This window comes from Canis aureus, chromosome 36 (assembly GCF_053574225.1).
Source record: "Canis aureus isolate CA01 chromosome 36, VMU_Caureus_v.1.0, whole genome shotgun sequence".
NCBI lineage: Eukaryota > Metazoa > Chordata > Mammalia > Carnivora > Canidae > Canis > Canis aureus.
In genome coordinates, this window is record NC_135646.1 from 5,618,740 (window position 1) to 5,641,870 (window position 23,131).

Below are 23,131 nucleotides of genomic sequence, written 5' to 3' on the forward strand. Positions count from 1 at the left end.
AAACAACCAATAATGAGTGGTGCCTAGATTAAAACTCAACTTTGCCTGACTCCACATGTTTCTTAAATAGGAATGAAACACATGCTTAGTCCCTGTCCCCTCAATTATCCTTAAGTTTCAGGGACAAGACAAAACCCAGGCTGGAAACACTCCCATTTATACTGAGGCCCTTTGTGGATGAAGCTTGTAAGAGCATGTGTTCTCATTAGCACTGCAGCCAACCCCACTTTCCCCTGTTGTCATGGATGCCCACTGCACAGGACTCCAGGGCTGGGTGAAAAGAACTCTTCCATTCTCCCTTTTGCACACACCATGCAATGTCTGCCTCTCTGCATCATATCACATGAATCCTCAGTTCCAGGAAAATCGAATGTGAGTGGCCTAGCATCTGGCTGGCTTGACTTCGAATCCAAATGAGGAAGAGGGAAGCAAAGAATACACTCCTTCCCTCTTCAGAGCCTGCGAGTAGCCTGCTCCCAGGCAGTGTGTGAAGCAGGCCAGCTGGGCAAGTGCCAAAGTAAAGTGGGTTCTCCTGACTAACGAGATTCTAAATCTCGTATGTTTTTGCAAAGGCTGTTTCCCACTCCTTGTTTCCTCTCAGAGTCCCCATGATGTGGAGGATGGCAACTTAGGAAAGAGCCATCTGTATTCCCAAAGAAGCATTATCTGGACACAGGGATCAAGCAGACAAGAAGATGGCTCTGTAAAAATCTCTTTTGGGGAAAGAGCTCCATCACTAGTAAGAGACAGCCGAGGTTGGCTAAGATGGCTGTGTCAGGAACTGCCAAGCAAAACAAGTCTGTTATGGCAGATAATCTACACAGAGCAGATTTGAGAACATGAAGTAAACAATACCGCTCATAACAGTACCACATACAAGTGTTCCAACCTGGTATCAGTTTCTGGCTCAGGAGTAGTGTCTGGTTTACACGAGGAAATGGCTGTCAAAGCAACTTTCTTCCTTCTCTTTAGAGATTCTTGATGAAATCAAAACCCTATGTGAAGAGGAAGCAGGACCTAGCTAGAAAATTTGGGCAACCTGGATCCCAGGAACCTCTGATTGCTGCCATAGGTAACCTTTTCCCACATGCGGCCCTTAATAGCATTGCCACTCAAGTGCCATGGAATGACCCCATCTTCCTAAAGGAATGAGGAATGACAAACTTAAAAAAAGTATTAGAAGGTCTAAAATATAAGAAGTAGAGGAAGTCAGAAAATAGTTGCAAAATACAACACACTAGAATAGTGGTTTCTGCCATAAAGATGAAGTCTAGATAATGTCTGCGGCCAGACCCCACAGACAGCATATATTCATAAGGCTGTTTTTCCATGAGGTCATAAAACCTGTCCCTGTAGTATACCCTGGGCTCCTGACACAATGTCTGTGAGATCCTTCTCCCCACCTCCTTCAAATTTCTAAGTGCACTGTGACAACATACACTTGGTGTGTCTATGTGTGTGTGCCTTTGAATCTCAGAACAGGCTGCCCATCTCCCAGGAAATATTTTAGGATGAGACACTGAAGGCAAGAGAACAAGAAGGAAAAGTATTTATATATGTAGGAGGCCTCACAGGTTGGAAGCCTTGTTTTAAAAACACCCAACTGAAGCAAACCTAGAGTAATTGGTGATTATATAAATTAAAAGATTCACAAGTCCCATTATTTTCATCCAATTTACATACTTTTTTTTTTTAGCCATATATGGCCACTACTTAAAAATAAGCAAGGGAATTCATACTTACTCTCTCTGACTAAGCCTAAAGGATACACCATCAGTTGACCCTCCAATCGAGAGCTTGGGAGGAACTTACTTTAGGAGCCAACAACACAGTGACCTCATCTGGAAAAAAGTATTTTGAATAATCTGATATATTTCATAGAGCTATTAATCTTACATCTTTCTTGCTCCTACACATTATCCCTGGGGAACAAGAGGACTTCAGGAGTGAACAGGGGCTACAAACACTACGTTACTGCCCCACAGAGTTCTTTAGAAGCAAACAAGCCTGTTTCTGGTGAAGTTCCTCAATCAAGGTCCAAACAGGAAAATGCCAGCTGAAAAGAAAGGTTAGTTTAGGGCAGAGCAGCCAAGGAGTGAGTTCTTTGGAAGGAAAGTCTCTTTGAAACTGCTCTCAGAATATTTGAATATATTTATGCCAAAACACAGGTCTGGGTGGCCCAGTTGGTTGAGCGTCCGATTCTTGATTTCAGCTCAGGTTTTGATCTCAAGGTTGTGTGTTCAAGCTCTGTGTTTGGCTCTATGCTGGCCATCAAGCCTACTTTTTAAAAAAAATCAAAACAAACACACACCAAAGGTCTGGCGGATATCTCGGGGAGAGGGTTGAAACAAAGATAGGGCAGGGGCAGGGGCCACTTTCCCAGTTTACTTGTTTAATCTTTCAAAACAAACAACAAACGACCACATGTTACTTGAGTGAAGTATTTCAAGAGTCTCCAGGGCACTACTACTACTCACAACCATGCTGGGCCAGCAGTTACCACTCCTTCATAACTCATGTCAAACAGATGCTCTGATGAATAGTGAATTCATTCAATGCTGAAACCAGACAGCTGGAATGCTTGGGAAAAGACGAGAGGAAGTACCATAACCCCCACTGGGTAGCAGTGAAATCAAATTAGAAAATCAAATAAAGTACACTGCATGGTCCACACTAAACATTCAAGGGATGGTGTTATCATGCTCATTATTACCAGCACCAGATGATCTAACTTTCTCCCCTCAGCCCTTCTCAACCTTCCATGAAGAGGGGTGGAGAGGGGGACATACATGGAGAAGGCAACAAGTATTCCACTGCAAAATTTCAGCTAGTACAAATGTTCTTTTATAAAAAGACACAGTAGTCTAGTTATCTGGAAACTTCTGTGAAATTTGTTATATTACCAGTAACTGGGTTTTTCAGTAGCAGGTCAGCTTGGCACTAAAAAACAACTGAAAAGTGCTCTAGGATATACCCAGAGAAGATGCTGGCTTCTGGCGTTTAGAGTTTTTATATAACTAGGTGGTTGGGATTTCTGAAAACACTGAGTGAAAAGTTAAAAAATGATTGTTACGCACCTAGTGATCACTACATACCGTTTGTCAATAAAAGGAACCAAGGAACTGGAGCTCCTTGGAGAACTGGGGCAGAGAAAGCATCAGATGAGCGTGACTGTCTCTTATGCTGCAAAAACTAAGGAAATACTCAAATTTTGATAGAAATACATTGTAAGATCATAGAAATAGCTCACCTCACAGTTAACAGTAAAACACTAGATGCTTTCCCTCTAAGATCCAGAATAAGGCAAAGATGTCTACTCATTTCTATTCGACATTGCTCTAGAAATTCTCACCTGTGTAATGAGGCAAGAAAAAGAAGTTAAATGCATGTAGATTGCAAAGGAAGAAGTAAAACTATACTTATTTGCAGGAGACATCATCTTGTACATAGAAAATCCTAAGAAATCTACAAAAAAACCTATTAAAATAAGCAAGTTTAGTAAAATTATACAATACAAGATCAATATACAAAAATGGATTTTTTCTCTACACTAATGAGTAAAAAATGAAATAAAAGAAACAATTCCCTTCACAATAGCATCAAAAAGAATAAAATACCTAAGAATAAACTTAAAAGAAGTACACCAAAAACTATAAAACACTCCCAAAAGAAATTAAAAAGTTACATAAATGGAGGGATATAACATGTTTATGAATTGGAAGACTCAATATTATTAAGATGGCAATTCTTCCCAAACTGATCTATTGAGTAAATGCAACTTCTTTTTTAAAGATTTTATTTTTTTAATTTTTATTTATTTATGATAGTCACAGAGACTGAGAGAGAGAGGCAGAGACACAGGCAGAGGGAGAAGCAGGCTCCATGCACCGGGAGCCCGACGTGGGATTCGATCCCGGGTCTCCAGGATTGAGCCCTGGGCCAAAGGCAGGCGCCAAACCGCTGAGCCACCCAGGGATCCCAGTAAATGCAACTTCTATCAAAATCTCAGCAGGCTCTTCTGATCCTACAACTTATATGGAAATAGAAAAGATCGAGAACAGCCAAAAACAACTTTGAAAAAAAAAAAAAAAACAACAACAACCTTGAACTTATACTACCTGATTACAATAATCAAGATAAGGTAGTATTGACATAAGAATAGATATACATAGGGATCCCTGGGTGGCGCAGCGGTTTGGCGCCTGCCTTTGGCCCAGGGCGCGATCCTGGAGACCCGGGATCGAATCCCACATCAGGCTACCGGTGCATGGAGCCTGCTTCTCCCTCTGCCTTTGTCTCTGGCGCTCTCTGTCTCCCAGTCTTTCATGAATAAATAAATAAATAAAATCTTAAAAAAAAAAAAAGAATAGATATACATATAGATAGATAGATAGATATAGATAAATATATATTTATCTATTTAACCAAATAGAGTCTAGAAAGAAACCCTTACATTTATGGTCAATTAATTCTCAATAAAGTTGCCTATGTAAGGATAACCTTTAACAAATGATGTTAGAACAAGTGGATATCCATGTACAAAAAAAATGAATTCAGACTCTTACCTTACACCATAAACTAACTCAAAATGGATAAGAGAGCTAAGCATAAGACTAAAACTATGAAACTTGTGGCAGAAACATAGGAGAAAATGTTTATGATCTTGGGCGATGGAAAAATTTTAAGAGAAAATGTGGTAACCGTCCAGCTGTTAACTGGATTATATCACAATGAAGAATTTAGAAAAACACAATTGAGAGAATAAAAAGAAAAATGGGAGAAAATATTTGCAATTATAAAGGACTTATATCTAGAATATGCTAAGAATTCTCACAACTCAATAAGATGAAAACAAACCCAATTAAAAAAAATTTTTAAATAGGCAATGTGAGGGATGCCTGGGTGGCTCAGCGGTTAAAGCACCTGCCTTTGGCTCAGGTCGTGATCCTGGAGACCCGGGATCGAGTCCCACATCGGGCTCCCTGCATGGAGCCTGCTTCTCCCTCTGCCTCCGTCTCTGCATCTCTCTGTGTCTCTCATGAATAAATAAATAAAATCTTTTTAAAAAAAAAAAAAAGGCAATGTGACTAATAAGCACATGAAAAGATGATCAATACCATTAGTCATTAGGGAAATGACAATTAAAACCACAGGAAGATACTACTACACATCCACTAGGATGGTTATAATCAAATGGATAATAATAAGTGTTGACCAGAGATGGAGAAATTGGAACTTTCATACATTAGTGATGGGAATGTAAGATGATACAGCTACTCTGAAAAACAGATTGGCAGTTTCTTCAAAACTATAATATATGATGACCCAGCACTTCTACTCCTAAGTATCTACCAAAGAGAAATTAAAGCATTATGTCTAAACACTTACACACAAATATTTATACCAGCATTTTTCTTAATAGGCAAAAACTAGGGATAATCTGATGTCCATCAACTGGTAAAGGAATAAACAAAATATGATATATCCATATAATGCAATTCTGCTCAGCAATAAAAGGCAACAACCTGGATTAACCTCAAAAACATTCTGCTAAGAAAAAGAAGCCAGACATGAAAGACTATTCTGTAGGATTCCATAATTCCATTTTTATAAAATTTCTAAAAAAGACAAAATTATAGATAGAAAGTAGATCAGTGCTTGCCTGAGGCTGAGGGCAGGAACAAGGAATGACTATAAGTGGGGACGAGGGAACTTTACGGGGTGACGAAAGTGCTCTAAAACCAGATGGTGATGGTTGTACAAATGTACAAACTTACTAAAACCGATCAAATTCTACTTTTATAGTGAATGAATCAATTGTATGGTATGTAAATTATACCTCAGTAAAGCCATTAAAAGTGGAAGGGAAAAAAAGGACAGAGGAGCCAGCTTAAAAGAGGCTCCTTCTAACCAAATCTGGGACAACCTGAGCAGCAAAAGAAATGAGTATCAGACTATGTAAAACAAGAATCCATGAATCCATAGTGATACAAATAAAGAAAAGGATGAATGAATAAATGGGGGAGAAGTAACAACACTCCCTTACAACAGAATTCCAACTGTTAAGAATAGAAAATCACCACTGGCCACCACCCTGGTAATAACTGCTTCTGGGTGAAAGTATATTGGAAAATGGGATAATTATATTGTCTCAAAATATCTCTCCACAAGATATTTGTTAATTATGAAGGGGAAAAAAAAAAACAGAACTTGGGGCGCCTGGGTGGCACAGACAGTTGAGCCTCCGACTCTTGGTGATGCTTCAAATCATGATCTCAGGTTTGTGAGATCAAGCCCCACATCGGTTCCACACTCAGCTCAGAGTCTCTTTAGTTTCTCTCTCCCTCTTCCCCTCCCTGCCATGCATGTGCATGCTCTCTCTCAAAAAACAAAAAAACAAAAAAACCCATAACTTTACAGTAGAAAAATCAGGCAGACGCTGCCATAATCAAGTGATCTAAGTTCCCATCATCAGTAAGAGCACAAATTGGCATTATGCACCTCATTATGACTCACTAAAGGACACACCATCATATCTGTGATTCCCTGACCTAAATGCACCATCTGAATACAGGGAAATATCAGACAAGACCAAATCAAAGGTCATTCTACAGAATAACTGGTCTGAACTCTTCAACTGTGTCAAGCTCATGAAAGACAGAGGCTGAGGAACTATTCCACTTAAAGGAGACAAAAAAGGACAACCAAGTCCAATGTGTGCTCCTAAAACAAAGGACAGTGACAGGACCATTGACCATATCTGAATAAGGCAGATCTAGCAATAACATTATAGTTACGGTATTAATTTCCTGATTTTGATGAATATACTGTGGCAATTTAAGAGGATATATTTGGTTTGGGAAACATTTAGGGGGTTTTTAGGAAATATTCAGATGTAAAGAGGTTTTGTGCCTGCAACTTACTGTCAAATACTTCAAAAAAACAATTCATGGTTCATACATGAATAAAAAAGCAAGGGTGGTAAAATATCAACATTTGATAAATGTGGGTAAAAAGTAAATAGGAATGTTTTTGTACTGTTTTTTGCAGCTTTTTTGCAAGTCTGAAATTTCAAAATAAGAAAGTTAAAAAAAAATTACTACTACTTAAAGAGGAGTTTTGTTTTCCTCAGGCCAAGAGGCAGGCAGCATACAGTCACCTTCAACTCTTCTGCGGAAGTGAACTGGGAGGAATGGATTTTACCAGGGAATGATTCCAGCCAATGAAGCAAGACCTACTCCTTGCTCCATTACCTGAAGGAGGCTTGACTGGGGATCCATCTGTCATCACTAAGGTATAAGAACAAAGGTCACATGCCTTGTGAAGGGCCTCCCCAGAACATAAGTCTTTTCAGTGTAGCTACCTTTATATGAACCAGCCACCCAGCATACTCTGCTCTCATGTGTGAGTGAATTTGCAAACTTCGGCTTAAGGGGAGTTCGAAGAAGAAGGCAAATACCAGAGACTGGCAGATACAGTTCAACACACTTTATCTGGAGCCCATCAACACAGAATCTCGGGGGATGTCTCCAATTTTTAGGGGAGAAATGCTGTTTAAACCTGATTCTATGTGAAAAGCTCCCTTGCCCAACAAAACACTACCTTGTGTTGACTTCAACCTAGAAAGCAGTTGCTGCCAGCACCAGCTGAGAAACAGGAACCTAGAGGCTGAGCTAAGGACTGGCTAGAGAAAGGGATCATGGTGACAATATGGGAAACTCAAGGTTTTCTATGATTCCTGTTATTCGAGAAGGGAACATGCTTTCTCTTCATCTCCCTGAAATTAGATGGCAATGTCAAATTTTAATAAAGTCACGCTAAGGACAAAAGGAGCAGGGCTGAGATAAGAATGCATCAGTCATATTCCTCACTTAATTGATTCACTTTTAGAGCCAAGGTTAATCCTTGTAGAGTCAGGGGCAGTAAATAAGCTGCAATTGCACAAAAAGACTTCAGTAAAGACAAAACAAAACAAAACAAAACAACATACAAGCAGAAGGGGCTAAGTCCCTGGGATAGGTGTTCATGCAACACCAAAACTCCCAGCATGCCCTGGGTAATGATTTCACCCTGACCTCAGATCTTCATTCCTACTCACTCAATCCAACAAGAAGTCTTTCTAGCTTCCAATACACGTCCCTGGAGCCATCTATTCTCCATTTCCACCGTTATTACCTTAGTCCATACTATTATTATCACCTCTCACCGCTGGTTTCCCTGAACTCTTACGCCTTCTTTATATTCAATTCTCTAGACTGTGGTGGAGACGCTCTTTTTAAAATGTAGCTTAGGGATGCCTGGGTGGCTCAGGGGTTGAGCGTCTGCCTTTGGCTCAGGTCATGATCCTGGGGTTCTGGGATTGAGTCCCACATCGGGCATGGAGCCTGCTTCTCCCTCTGCCTATGTCTCTGCCTCTGTCTCTCATGAATAAATAAATAAAATCTTTTAAAAAAAAATGTAGCTTAGGGATCCCTGGGTGGCACAGCGGTTTAGCGCCTGCCTTTAGCCCAGGGCGCAATCCTGGAGACCTGGGATCGAATCCCACGTCGGGCTCCCTGCATGAAGCCTGCTTCTCCCTCTGCCTGTGTCTCTGCCTCTCTCTCTCTCTCTATCATGAATAAATAAATTAATTAATTTTTTAAAAATGTAGCTTAAAGCCATCTGGTGGCTCCAAGGCCTACGTGATCTGACTCCTATCTCTCTGACCTTATGCAAGCCACTCTCTTCCCTCAGCAAGGCATGTTCCCACCTGCGTTCCCAGGGGCTTTGTTGTTCCTTCTGAAACACTCAGATCTCCCAATGGCCAGCCCAGTTCCCTCAGCATTCAGCAAACATCACCACCTCAAAGAACCTGTCTACACTAATACTGTACCACCCCCAATCATTCCCTATCACATTACCTTATTCTAATATGTTTCATTCTTCAACTAGCTGAAATTATGGTGTATTAGTATTTCCTTATAACTGCCTAAAGAAACAGTGGACGAATAAATACAAACTGATATTTTTTTAAAAAGGTGACCAATGGAGTATGAGACTTACTTATGTATACCTTGTCTATCATTTTCATTTCAGGCTGTATAAATGAATCACCTAGTCAAAAACGTTGTTCATTATTGTTACAATAAAAACTTTAATTATTTATACATTCCTTTGTTATTTGTTTGTGTTCTCTTCCAGAATGAAAGCTCTTTGAGAACTGGGGCCTTGTTTACACAGTCTGTGCCCAGCCCTGGAAATGTAATCGGGGCTCATTAAATATTTGCTGAATACACAAATGCATCTACAACAGCTAAAACCAGCGCAGCCACAGTGAGCCCTCTTCCGATTAAATAGGTGCTCATCTCCTACCAACCATCTCCTTGTTGCTACTTTACACAGTGCAGGAACTTGGCCACAGCCACACCCAGGTCCTTTAGGGGTGCCTTTTCCTTCCCATGAAGCCCTCTCCAAAGTCCTCCTCAACTTCTGTTTTATCCTCCCTCTCACATCCAACTAATCTTAATCTGCCCTTGCTATTTCAACCATTACCTGCAGAAGAGCCACTCTTCAGACCTGACCTCTCTCAAGCTTCACGTCCCGGTCACCAATTGTCTGTTCCACCTTTCCCACATGCATATCCAACCACTTCAAGCTTGTCACACTAGCTCTGCACTCCTGACCTTCAATTTTTTTTTAGTGGAACCTTCTTTCTCTCAGTTACCTAAGAGGAACACTGAAGTCACTCTTCTTCCTTTCCCTTATTCTCCAAAGCCATACGAAGTCATTAAACTTGAGAGATTCTTTCTTCTGAGCATGCTTCCTCCATTTACTTCCCCCGCCCCCTTGGCAGAGTTGGACCATTGCAGTAACATCCAGACTGAGGTGTTTCTGGGGTATGCCCTTCCGAAGTCCATCCTGTAAGCAGCATCCAGATTAACTCTGCTTTATTTTTCACTTAATCAGGTTATTCCCCTTTCAGAAATTTCCCAGGGGTCCTCACTAAGTGTCACAGTAGCCCACCAATCACCTGGATCAGAATAGCATGGGGTGCTGGGGCAAACTGGTTGACTCAGTCAGTAGCGTGTGCGACTCTTGATCTCAGGGTCATGAGTTCATGCCCCACACTGGGTGTGGAGCCTACTCATAAATAAATAAATAAATAAATAAATAAACAAACAAACAGGGCAAACAAACATGAGGTACAGATTCCTGAGCCCCATCCCATCTTCAGAGTGGATTCAGCGGGCTGTGGTGGGGCCAGGAACTTGCATTCTTAACAAGCATTCCAGATGATTCTCACATGAGTCAATAAATAAAATCCAGATTTCTTAGTTTGGGCTGGAAGGCTTATTCCCATCTCCCTCTACCTTAAACTCTGCCCTATGAACTCTTCTGGTCTTAACACTAAACTCTTGGAATAAACCTTTTAAACTTGCCTGTAGGCCTTTACTCCATTAAGCCTCTTCCTTCTGAATCCTCATATTTCATTTACCTTTTCCAGGTAAAACTCCAGGTTCCAGCTCAAGCCCACCCTCTCCATGAATAATATCTCTTGCTTCTTTATCCCTCTAACTTGATACTTTACAAAGGCTACTCTTACCACTGTTTTCTTCTCCCACAGGCTATGCCTCATAAGCTCCACGATGGTTTCCACAGGGAACCCCTGTGTACCTACATTATTCAGGTGTGTATCTACACTATAAAGCTAATCTGGTAGAAGAAGAAAGACCCCTACCCTAGTTGGGCCTCCTCCCCAAACAACTTCAGGACACTCGGTCCCTACTAGAACAAAGTTTCAAAAACAACTGGCTTGGGGTGATGGATATGTTCCATGTCAGTTATACCTCCACAAAGCTGTTAAAACAAAACAAAACAAAAAACTGACTAAAGGATAAGAAAGAAGGATAAAGACATGCAGAGCATTCTAAAGATAAAATGGACTGAAACATCCCTTTCTATCTACATACCTGGCTCAGCCCAATCCCTACCCCCTCCAAGCACCTGCCTGACCAAGTGCAGGACTCTTGCAGTAGAATCCTGACCGCCATCCCTGGCTACAGCCTCTGCATCTGGCGTCAGGGATCACACCGACCTGCTTTGTCATCTTCATATAGCTCTCGGAAACTGCCTCTCTCATTCTGCCTTCCACTCTTTGAGATGTAATTTTGCCTCAAGTTTCTTCCTTAGTCGAGAGTGAATGATGAGCAGCCTATGCTAGAAAATCTATGGCTGTTGTTTCAAACTGTCAAGTCTCTCTAGAGGCCCGGTCCAGATCAACTTGGATGATGTACCGATTTCTACAGAAAGCAATTATTCATTACCTACTGATTAAATCACTCTCTTATATCACAGCAGTGGTGTGTGGCTCCTGGGATCTGCAGTTTCCTTTTTCTCCTCCACCTAGGTGTTTCCCTAGGTCACCAGGGGAACTCAGGACATCAGAAATGGTTCAGAGTCTACAATTGGAAAGAGCTCTAATGGGATCGTTTTAATTGCTCAGGAGTTATTTTAGAAGACAGAACTGACTTACCTGGGACCAAATGAATGGTCCCAGAATGGGGAGGAATGTAGGAATCAGACTCGTTTTCTCTTATGAGCTAAATCCCTAGCTATGTCTCCCTTAAAAAAAAAAAAAAAAAGTTGGAGGGGCAATGGAACTTCTAGAAGGCTTACTGAGAAAGGAAGGCCACTACCCCAGTCCTATGAGAAGTGAGGGGCAGTACTGCAAGTTAAGATAGCTAGTTTCCGTAGGACCCTGGAGTCCCGGGATTGAGTTCTGCATCGGGCTCCTTGTATGGAGCCTGCTTCTCCCTCTGCCTGTGTCTCTGCCTCTGCCTCTCTCTCTCTCTCTCTCTCTCTCTCGCTCTGTCTCTCTCATGAATAAATGAACAAAATCTTTAAAAAAACAAAAAACTATTTTCCTATCAAAATTCAGATATGATTTGCCTTTTTAATTGTGCTAGCCTTCCCACTGATGGTACAAAAGCAATGGTGGGCCAGACTGTTGGTGCTGGTGGACCAAGTTGGATCCTTTACCCCCACATGCTTCCTCACTACACAGCAAAAGAATAGCAGCTTCACTCAAGAATGTCCTTGATGACACAGTAAAAAATCATACTAAATCTCAATTCCGGAGTGCATCTTTTTAATAATGTGACAAAACAAGCAGCACGTGTCAAACACTTCTGTGACATCCAGAAGGTGGTGGCTATCTCTAAGGAAAGCAGTGTGTTTGTATTGCAAAATTTTTCTGTGGAACACCGTGTTCACTTGAAAGAATAAATGACACAAAAGTGATGGGTTATTCAGACTTTGGCATTTGGCAAACATTTTCTAGAAAATAAAGTGAGTCTGTCAATTCAAGAAAAACAACTGACAGTACTTGTTGCCAAAGATAAAACTTCAGCTTCCAAGAGAAAATCAGAATTTGGGCAAAACTGTATGCCACCATGAGCTTGACAGCTTCCCCAAATTTAACCATTTTTCTGGTGAAAGTGTGGTGGTGATAATGTGAATGATTTTTTTCATATTGTTAATAAAATGTGGCAACATTTGGAAGAGCTGCATAACTCAGTGAAACCAGTGTTTTCCAGATACCTATCACAATGTTACAGAATCAGGTCTGGGTAAAAGGCTGAGTGGAAAACAAGCAAAAACAAACAAAAAAAACAAACAAACAAAAAAAAAAAACAAAAAAAAAAAGAAAAAGAAAAAAAAAAACAGTCAAAATGAGAGACAGACCAATGGATTTTAGCATAACAAAATGTGAATAGTTCATTTCAGATTCCACATTGCGATAACCTTCATAAAACCATCCCTTAACTTTTGTGTAATACCAAAGAATACCCATAATTATCTGGAAGGCTATTAAAAATACTCCTCTCTTTCCAACTAAATGTCTGTGAGGCTGGATTTACTTAATAATTCAATCAAAACAACACATTACAATTGACTGAACACAGAAAGAGATATGAATATCCAGCTGTCTTCTATTAAGCCAGACATTAAAGAGATTTGCAAAAACAATGCCTCTTCTCACTGATTTCTTTGAAACAGTATCATTTTTCATTTTAAAAATTCTGCTTCTGGGGGTGCCTGGATGGCTCAGTCAGTCGAGTGTCGACTCATGATTTCAGCTCAGGTCATGATCTCCAGGTCATGAGATGAAGCCCCACATCAGGCTCTGTACTCCACGTGTACTCTGCTTGTCCCTCTCCCTCTGCTCCTCCCCACTGCTAGCGAGCTCTCAAATAAATAAATAAATAAATAAATAAATAAATAAATCTGAAAATATAAAATAAAAATTCTGCTTACGATAACATAATGTATTTATTATTTCTAAATGAATTAATATTTTTATTTCAAAAATGGTAAATGCCAAGATTACATATCCCACATTAAAAAATATATTGAAGATCCTGAAGAGGTTTTAAAGTGCATAAAGGAGTCCTAAAAGCAATAAGGCTGAGTACCTTTGGTCTAAAATACCATTGCCTGTCTAGAACATCCATGAGGGCTCCTAAGGACAAAGTTCTATGTATTTCAGGGCCCAAGAGATTAGCAATCCCCATATTTTTTTCAAAATACCTGATCTAGTTTCCCAGTTCTGCCAGAGGAAAAGGGTAAGAAATTCAGGACATTTAAGAAAATTTTTCTCAGGGTGCTTGGGTGGCTCAGTGGTTGAGCCTCTGCCTTAGGTTCTGGGCATGATCCCGGGGTCCTGGGAGCAAGTTCTGCATTAGGCTCCTTGCAGGGAGTCTGCTTCTCCCTCTGCCTATGTCTCTGCCTCTCTCTCTGTGTTGTCACTCATGAACAAATAAAATCTTAAAAAAAAAAAAGAAAGAAAGAAAATAAAATTTTTCTCTGCATTTCATGGACAGATCAAAGTACCTAATCTTGTGCTAAAATCCAGGGAGCCTACAAGACAACTCAAGGTCACAAAGCAATCTAGTGGAGAAGCTAAACTCAACTCCAGATCATGAGTGTAAGATCCTGAAGTTAAAACTTCATTCAGATGCAGCTCTTTAGCAAGTGCCTTTTCATTTATACTCATTTTTGTATTTGGTTATAAATTCTGTCTCCTTCTTTTATCCCTTTTCCTCTTCTTACTCTCTCAATGTTGGTGTTCCTAGGAGTTCAGTCTTCTCATTTTGCTTGGCACATGAGTAAGTGCTCAATAAACTCTCCTAGAGCAAGCTCTTCCATCCCATGACCTCAACCACCTCCTCCATTCTCAACTTTTTATCATCACCCAGACCTACAGAATGACCTCCTAGGCCTCTCTAACCTGGATGTGGGGAGCACAACTTGGTGCATGTCCAGTGTGAACCCCTTTATCCTCCTCCTTAAAGCTGCCCTTGCTCCTAATAGTTTCTCTAGCATTACCACCCACCTGGTCACTAAAGTCAGAACCTAGGATCATTCCAAACTGATTCTTGTCCCACTCTGTATATTTTGCCACCAGGCTTTGTCTAATCTATCAACTTTAAAAATCTCTAACCTCCCCACCCCCCAAAAAAATCTCTAAACCCTCTCCATTCCCACTGCAACCAACACAGAGCCCTCAACATCTCTAGCCTGGTCTCTAGTTTTCTCACTGGCTCCCTGCCTCCAGTCTAAAATCCTCTCCTAGGGGCACCTGGGTGGTCCAGTGGTTGAGTGTCTGCCGTTGGCCTAGGTCATGATCCCAGGGTCCTGGATTCGAGCTCTGCATCAGGCTCCTCTTAGGGAGCCTGATTCTTCCTCTGTCTGTCTCTGTCTCTCATGAATAAATAAAATCTTTAAAAAATAATAATAAAAAAATAAAATCCTCCTCCAACCCACACACTGATGCTACAGTAATCTCAAACACAAATCTAATGTTATCTTCCTGCTAGTTATCTTTCCAGTTTTCCTGCTACATACTCTTTTAATGGTTTTACTCATGTATCCCCAACAGAATTTAAATCATATATTCCTTGCACATTAAAGTTTAATTCTGAGATTCTTCATCAGAAGTTTAAACAAGTTTATTCTTTTGGTAAAAGTAGGTAGAACCTAGTAAACATTTTATAGAAAGAACTAAGTTAAGGATTAACTGTATTTGAATAAGCATTTCATGATTTGATAAAATAATTTGATAAAAAATTTCCTATTGAAAAACACACATCTAAACTAAAAGAAATCTCTTTAAAAGTTTTTCCGCAAGTTTTATCCCACAGCCTGAAAAACCCATGGTCTCCAAAAAAACATTCTAGCCACATTTAACTGTTGAGTTCATCTGAATTCAGAATATCACAAGAAACAAGCCTCCCCCTAAGAGCAATGTGTATTAGGGGAAGACAGGAAGCCTTCTGGGTTTTCAAAGTAATCACCAAAGGAGGCTTTCCTGAAATCAGTATTTCCCAATGCTCCACTTGGCAACCTGATGTTTTTACACTTGGGATAAAACACTGTAATTTGGGAGGTGTGAGGGATAGAACATCCTGTCAGCCCCACCTTTTCTCATAAGGTCAGTTTTAGAAGTGTTCATTTGGAAGCTGAGGATCTGGAAATTGATTCTTCTACAGTTATATGTGCAGGTGTCTTCCTTGGAAGTCCTGGGCCCCAATTACCCTGCTTGAAATACCTGAGGAAACTGTTCTCTTTAAGAAAACATCTAAAAAACAAAAACAACGACAAAAAAAACTATGGTCCTCTGTGATCTAACCCCTATTAATTTTCCTCTTTCTATTTGTCATTGGATGGCTACCTCCAAACCCAGGTTGCATTTGTCAAACTGTTTCCAGTTCTCTTTTTAGGCCTTGCTGTGTTTTTTCTAAAGTTACTTTGTATCTAGAATGTGCTCTCCACTTCTTTATTCCCAGAAAACACTTGATAATTTTTCAGTGTGCATTCAGTCCAACCAACAAGCAGCTGGTAATAACTTTCTCAGCATCAAGGGGGAGGGCGTGGATCTCAAACAGTGTTTCAATACTTGCTGCAAGAAATGAAGATGGACAGAAAGCTGTCCCGAAGGGTTCCCTAACTACTTCCTGATTGGCTAAATCAACAGGTGAAGAAGTAGAGGAAGATGCGATTGGAGTATCTAAGGCAGCAAGGAGGACTCTATAAAGGAAGGATTAAAACATTTCCTAGATCCAGAATGAGGGTGCGAAGACCAAAGAATGGGGATCAGATACACAGTTTTCCAAGCGAGTCGGGTTAACTTTCCACGAGGGCACACACCACGCAGTATGGCAAACGCTTGTACTTGGTTAAAATCTCCCCCGGACTATAAGCTCCGCGAAGACAAGCCTGCCTCGTTCACCACTGCTGTCTTCCAGCGCCTTCCACAGTGCGCCGGCTCATTAAATATTTGTCGATGTTCGTAAAAAAAACGTTGAATGAATGATTACATAAAGGGATGGATAAAGGAGAGAAATTTACAAGATCTCAAATTCTGTTTGAAACTCTCCAGTTTAGGAAAGCACTTCTCTATAGCTACAGGATGGGGACAGGAAAAGGTGGGCATCCATGTTCAACTCAGCCACGAATGGAGAGGAGCCTGGGCTCACCCCCGGGCGGGGAGGATTTGAACCGCAGCGCGGCGGGAACCAGGAGGACGGAGGCCCAGGCTGAGGGGATGCTGCGGGGCTGCCTAGGCTCCCGGGGCGTGGCGGAGACGGGGAAGGGTCCCGAGGCCGCGCGAAGAGCCGGCCGGGTGGGAGGCCGCAAGCCCCCTCGCCGCCCCGGACAGGGAGAGGCGGCGGGCAGGGCGCGGGGCCGGGGCGGGAGGCGCCGCAGGGCTGGGGACCCGCGCGGAAGGACCCGCGCAGAGGGCGGGGCGGCGGGGCGGCGGGGCGGCGGGCGGAGGCTCGCTCCCCCGGCTTCACAGCCACACTCACCTAGTCGACTCCGCCTCGCCTCGGCTCCGCTCGCCGCCGGCTCCGCGCGGCTTCCTCCCTCCGCCTGCTGGGCGAGCTGGCGGCCTCAGACGCCCCTAGCAACCACGCACCGCCGCGCGCCCCGCGCTCCCAGCCGCCGGCGCCGCCTGCCACGCACTGCGCGCGCCCCCAGCGGACGGACTGAAGGCCTGGAAGGGGCGATCGCGGCGGCGGGCGGGCGGGAGGCCGGCGCGCGGAATCTCGGGGGTTGTGGGGCCCGGGAGGGCAGGCCGTCACCTGCCTCGCGCACGCGCAGTCGCTTCAGGGCGCGTGAGACCCGGAGGGCGGAATTCTGGGAGATGTAGTCCTGAGATTAACACAGGCCTCCAACCCCCACCCGCTAAAGAGTACGTTCTGGGATTCCAGGATTCTCTGGGCCTTGATGCCACCTCACCTGTATGGACTTTTTCTTTGGCCGTGCTTTAATTCGCTCCTCTAAAATCAAAGAGTTCAAACTTTATTAAAGAAGTTTCTTAATAGTTCTTTTAAGCAAAAGTCTCTTGACTTTGAACCCCAGGAAAGGAGACATTGCTAGATCCCCTTTCCCTCCAACCCATTTTACCCTAACTCCAATCCACTCAGTAGAGTACTATTACAACCACCTGCTTTATGGGCTTCAGGTATGAACTTTAGAAAAAACTGACTCAACTCATCTCCCTAGGCAAGGCAGACAGTACCCCAGATGTCCTTAGTCCGAGATATCACTAGACCTAATGGATCTGAATGACAATCGAAAGAGCTAGCGGGTGAAAAGGTCTTTTCTAAACAGTAGGCTACAGAAATAAAGGACATAATAAAAGGTGAAACTATCCTAATAAAAACAATCTGGACCAGAGCAAGGAAGCTTAATAATTGATTTCAGCAACAGTATTGACAGATGCTAAAACCATGAGAGGACTGACTGGAGGAATTTACACAGGAAAGATCACCTACATATTTTAACCAATCTTAGATTATTATTTTTTTTCCCAATCTTAGATTATGAAATGTGAGACAGCCATAAATTATGTCCCCTAATGTGATGCAATTTGAACCTCACTATTTAGGAAATAGGGTATTTTTGTCAAAAGATAGTTGAATCTGAACCTAATATAACCTTTGACTCCAACTTCCACTTCATAGGAAGTAAAGAGAAATAATGACACTGCAAGAAAGCAATCCGACGAACCCAGAATGTGGGCCAATGTAGAGATAAATGGCCTCATTTCTTCAACAGTTTCAGAGTTTTTTTTATAGAGTGAGGTGTTCTAGATTGTAGGAGACTTAAGAGATTATCAAATGCAGTGAGTGGACCTTGCCTGGATCCTGATTCAAATAAACCAATTGTAAACGATATTTTTGAGACAACGGAGAAATCTGAATGTGGACTGGGAATATTATGAACAAAGACAGGTGTTAAGAATCCATTGTTAATTTCGTTACTGCAGTTGACTGAATGGTGGCCCCCCCTGCCACAGATATATCCACATCCTAATTCCAGGAACCTGTAAATATTATATGGAAAAGGATTTTAAGAGGATTAAGGAATTTTCCTGGATTTCCTGAGTGGGCCCTAAATCCCATAACAAGCGTCCTTCCTGAGGCAAAGTGAGATGTCACAGACACGGAGAAGACATAGAAAAGAGGAGGAGGCAAAGTGACCAAGGGGGCAGAGGTTGGACTGATGTGGATACAAGCCAACGAATGCCTGGAGCCACCAGAAGGTGGAAGAGCCGAGAAATGGATTCTTCCATAGACTTCTGAGGGAATGGAGGTCCTTAAGACAAGCCTGATTTCAGACTTCTGGCCTCCAGAACTGTGAATGAATAAATCTCTATTTTAAGCCACTAAATTTGAGGTAATCCATTGTGGCAGCTACAGGATACTTTGACATTTTGGTTATTTAAGAGAATACAGATAGATATTTTTAGCGATTAAATGACACAATGCCAGGGGTTTGCTTTTCTTTTAAAATACTAATAGCAAACACCCTAGAGGCAATGAGCACACTCAGTACCCAGGTCCTACTTTCTAATACCATTCTCCAAAAGAGATACCAAAAGAACAGGGGTTCCTTGAAGAAATGGCTGATTCCAAGACTAGGGTAAGAAATATACAAGATGATGAGCCTGAAGCATTTTGTAGTGCCAGCAAGAAAAACCACTCTGGTGGGAGTGTATCACAGGAGCTAACTGAAAGAACTACCAATGACCAAAGTTGGAACAATTTGAACAACAAAATTAAATAAAGTGGGCAGCCCCCGTGGCGCAGCGGTTTAGCACCGCCTTACGCCCAGGGCGTGATCCTGGAGACCCGGGATCGAGTCCCCCCTCAGGCTCCCTGCATGGAGCCTGCGTCTCCCTGTGCCTGTGTCTCTGCCTCTCTCTCTCTCTCTCTGTCTCTCATGAATAAATAAAATCTTAAAAAAAAAAAGTAAGCAATTTAAAAAAAGGCAAAGATGAGAGATGGTTCTAGATTGGAGACAACACAGCTAACACAAAACATGATCTTGGGTTGGATCTTGGACCAAGAAAAAAATTGGTATAAAGAACATTACTGGACAGAGGTGGGCAGCGGGAAGGCTAAATGGGTGATGGGTATTAAGGAGGGCATTTGATATGATGAGCACTGGGTGTTACATGTAAGTGATGAATCACTAAATTCTACTCCTGAAACAAATTAACTATAGGTTAATTGGAATTTAAATAAAAACTTGAAAACAAAACAAAATGAGCCATTTTACAAAACACAGAACAAAACATTATTGGAACAATTGACAATATTTGAATATGGGCTGCAGGTTAGTTAACAGTATTATATTAATGTTAAATTTCCTGATTTTGTCAATCATGTGGTGATTATATAAGTGAATATCCTTGATCTCAAGGAATTCCTACATAAATCTGAGGAGGTAAAAGGACATGATATTTACAACTTACTAACAAATGGTTCAGGAAAATATGGTAAAACCAGTTATGGCAAAATGCTAACGATCAGTGAATCTGGGTGAAGGGTATATGCAAGTTCTTTGTAATTATTCTTTTACCTTTTCTTTAAATTTTAAACTATTTCAAAATAGAATGCCTTTTAAACCATAGCAATGACAAAATTTAAAAATGAATAGTTAAGACCAGTGTGACAAAACGTTTATAACAGCCGAACTGTGGGATCAGGGCTTGGGAGTTTATTATGCCATTCTCTCTACTTTTAATGTTTGAAAACGTTAACCTCTTTATCACACCAAAGGAGTTAAAACACATATACACTCATACACATGCAAAACCAAACACAGGCACAAATCCTCAAACCTTCCAGACATTCTCTGAATTCCAGGCACTACTCAGACCATTCATGTCAAATCCTCTCAGCACTTTGTGCAGTGATGTAAAATGAGGTGAAATTGTTTACATATTTCTAAGCCCTTAGATTATATGCCCCCAAGGATGAAAACATGTTTTTTTATTATGCTTTCTCATAAACTAATTAAATATTGCTTTATGTGATAACCTAAAAAGTTTGCATATTTAATTTCTCTATATCAATTTTTTTATGTACCAGACAAGCATGGTATTTCTAGCTAATATTTAGTGAATTATTTGTGGAAAAAAATAATTTTTTCTTAAGGTAATTCTTCCTAGATCATCTTTTAGGGGAGAAAAATCTAGATTTTAAAATACAATACTGTATTTGCCTGAATCTAGACAAGTCTTGAAGAAGTACTGTGGTTTTGTTAAAAACAAAAACAGAAGTTCTGATCCGTTAAAGATATACACCAAAGTACTATGGGTAACGTTCTATATTTCCCAAGATTTGTTTAAAAATATTTGAAGAAAAAAATCTAAAAAATAAATTAAATGATTGAATAGAGAAAGAATAGATATGGTAGCTATTGGAACCCTAATGGAGTTCACTGAACTCATGTCTCTCCTTTCGTGTGTTTAAAAATTTTCAACTAATAGACTTAACTAACATGTTCAAAACATTCAAACCTTGAATTTTCCCACCCAGTACCACTTCACTAATAGCCTTCCCCATTTTAGCTAAGGGCAATTCCATTCTCCCAATTGCTTAGGCCAAGAACTTTGAAGTCATCCTTGTCTTCTTTTCTTTGTTCACACCCTCACATCCAATCAGTCAAAAAATCTTATTTGCTCCATGTTCAAAATCTGACTACTCTTTACCATTCCATTGGTGCCACCACAGCCTCCTAAGCACTCACTGTGCCACCCAACAGCCCGCCCCAACCCCCAACTCTTTACAGTTCATGCACACCAGAATGAAGAGTAATCTTTCAGAACATAAGGTAGATCACATCACTTCTCTGTCAAAACTCTCCAATAGATGCCTCCTTTACTCAAAGTTCAAGGTCTCCAGGCTTACAACATCCTGGTCCCCAGTCTTCCTGTCCTCAGCTCCTACTATTCTCCCCCTTCTTCACATCTTCCATCCAAACTGGCCTCCTCACAGCTCCTCAAGCCCCCCCAGGGATACTTCCACCTCAGGGCCTCTGCAATGATTATTCTGTCTTGGATTTTCCCTCAGATAGCTGCATTGTTCATTTTCTCACTTCCTTCAAGTCTTGGCTCAAAGGACATCTCAGTGGGGCCTCCCCTGACCGTCCAACTCAACACTCCTCATACTCTCTCTGCTTAATTTTTCCCAGAGCTTTATCACATCTCTACATGCTATACAGAATTCACTCATTTTAGTAAGTTGTCTTTCCTACCAGAATGGAAACTCTGTGATGAACACGCATTGCTTTATCTCCAATGCCTAGAACAATACCTGGCACAGAGAAAGGACTGAACTGTGAACTGAACTGAAATAATCTGGATAGGAGGAAATTATAGTGGTTTCTAGGAAAAATGTTATTTTTGCTAAAATATAAACACAGACAGTGCACAGTGAAGGTGAGGGCTAAATAAAATTCCTTATAAAAATAAGGGCACCTGGGGTATCTGGGTAGCTCAGTTGGTTGAGTATCTAGCTCTTGATTTCGGCTCAGGTTGTGATGTCAGTGTCATGAGATTGAGCCCCATGTCAGGGTCTGCACTCAGTATAGAGTCTGCCTGTCCCTTTCCCTCTGCTCTTCCTCTGGCTTGCACACTGTCTCCCAAATAAATATATAGAATCTTAAAAAAAAAAGGGGGCATCTTATTTATCTTTCATTTCGAAAATAATTGGAATTTAGATAGGATAAAAAGTAGTCTCCCCATTTTGTGGATGGAGAAATCAGAGCCCTTGCAAGCCATCCAGTGAGTTAAGGTTTAAGCTTCCTAGTATGTTTCCAGCTGGATCATGACTCTAACTGATGGGTCTGCCAAACATCTTTCTGGTAAAATGCACAACATCCATAAACAGCTGCCCTTCTCAAGCAGCTGGGCTTCCTTATACATTGAAACTCCATCAAACAGTAAAACTCATCACTAAGGCTGAGATCACAAAGCAATCCAATGTACCTCTCTGTTTAATCCTATTCCTCCCTGTTTCAGCTCCACTGGCCTTGGCTTGGAAGTAGGTAACTACATGTAGCTCATTATGGGTGGAGGAAGCTGGAAGGCAGGAAGAGATACAATTAATAAACTCCCAAACCAGGATCTTGTGTGAACAGGACACAAGTGCTTCCAGCACCACAAGAGCTGAGAGAGGAGCTGAGCCTCCCCAAACTCTTACCCTGGCAGCTCCAAGTAAGATAAAGTATACCTTTTATTATAAGAATTCACAGAGGAAAGATGAGCAGAAGAAAGGCAGGAAGGCAGGAAGGAGAGAGGGAGGAAAGAAAGGAAGGAGGAAGGAAAGGAATGAGGGAGGGAAGAAAGGAGTAAGGGAAGGAAGGGAGGGAAAAAAAGAAAAAGAAAGACAAGTCTCTTTCCATACTAACCCATGGATGGGAATGTGGGCAATGGGGCCAGGGAACCATCCACAGCAGGGACTACTGGCATTTATCACCCTAAGGTGAGACAGGTCCTGTTTATCACCGACCTGGGGCCAGTGCACTACAGCAAGAACCTGCTAGGATTATAGAAGCTCCAGAAAGGGAGAGCTCTTGGATAGAAAGTGCCTCCCCGAGGTCCAGGAGGTGTGTTCCTGGGATTAAAGGCACACAATTGCAGAAAGAGCCCTCAATATAGAAAAAGAAGGACTCTTCTCTGGCACCAACAGCAATGAAGTTTACTGGTTGAAATCATCCTGAATCTGGGGAAAGGAGGGAGCTTTATACATAAATCTCTTCTAGTTTCTCATTCGCAAATCAGTTGACTTGCAGC

General features: G+C 41.5%; 1 protein-coding gene across 2 annotated transcripts in view; it reads right to left on the reverse strand.

Annotated features, from left to right (window-relative positions):
* The window catches only part of TTLL4 (tubulin tyrosine ligase like 4), a 36,625-nt gene extending 19,621 nt beyond the window's left edge, over positions 1-17,004 (reverse strand). Inside the window, exon 1 of one of the 2 annotated variants that reach the window (XM_077885594.1) lies at positions 16,848-17,004. The gene's annotated coding sequence lies outside the window, so the exon portion shown is untranslated. Of the gene's footprint in view, positions 1-1,743; positions 1,842-16,847 lie in introns of those variants that run through there. The other variant, XM_077885595.1, reaches the window with a different exon arrangement.
* Positions 17,005-23,131: the final 6,127 nt, after the last annotated feature.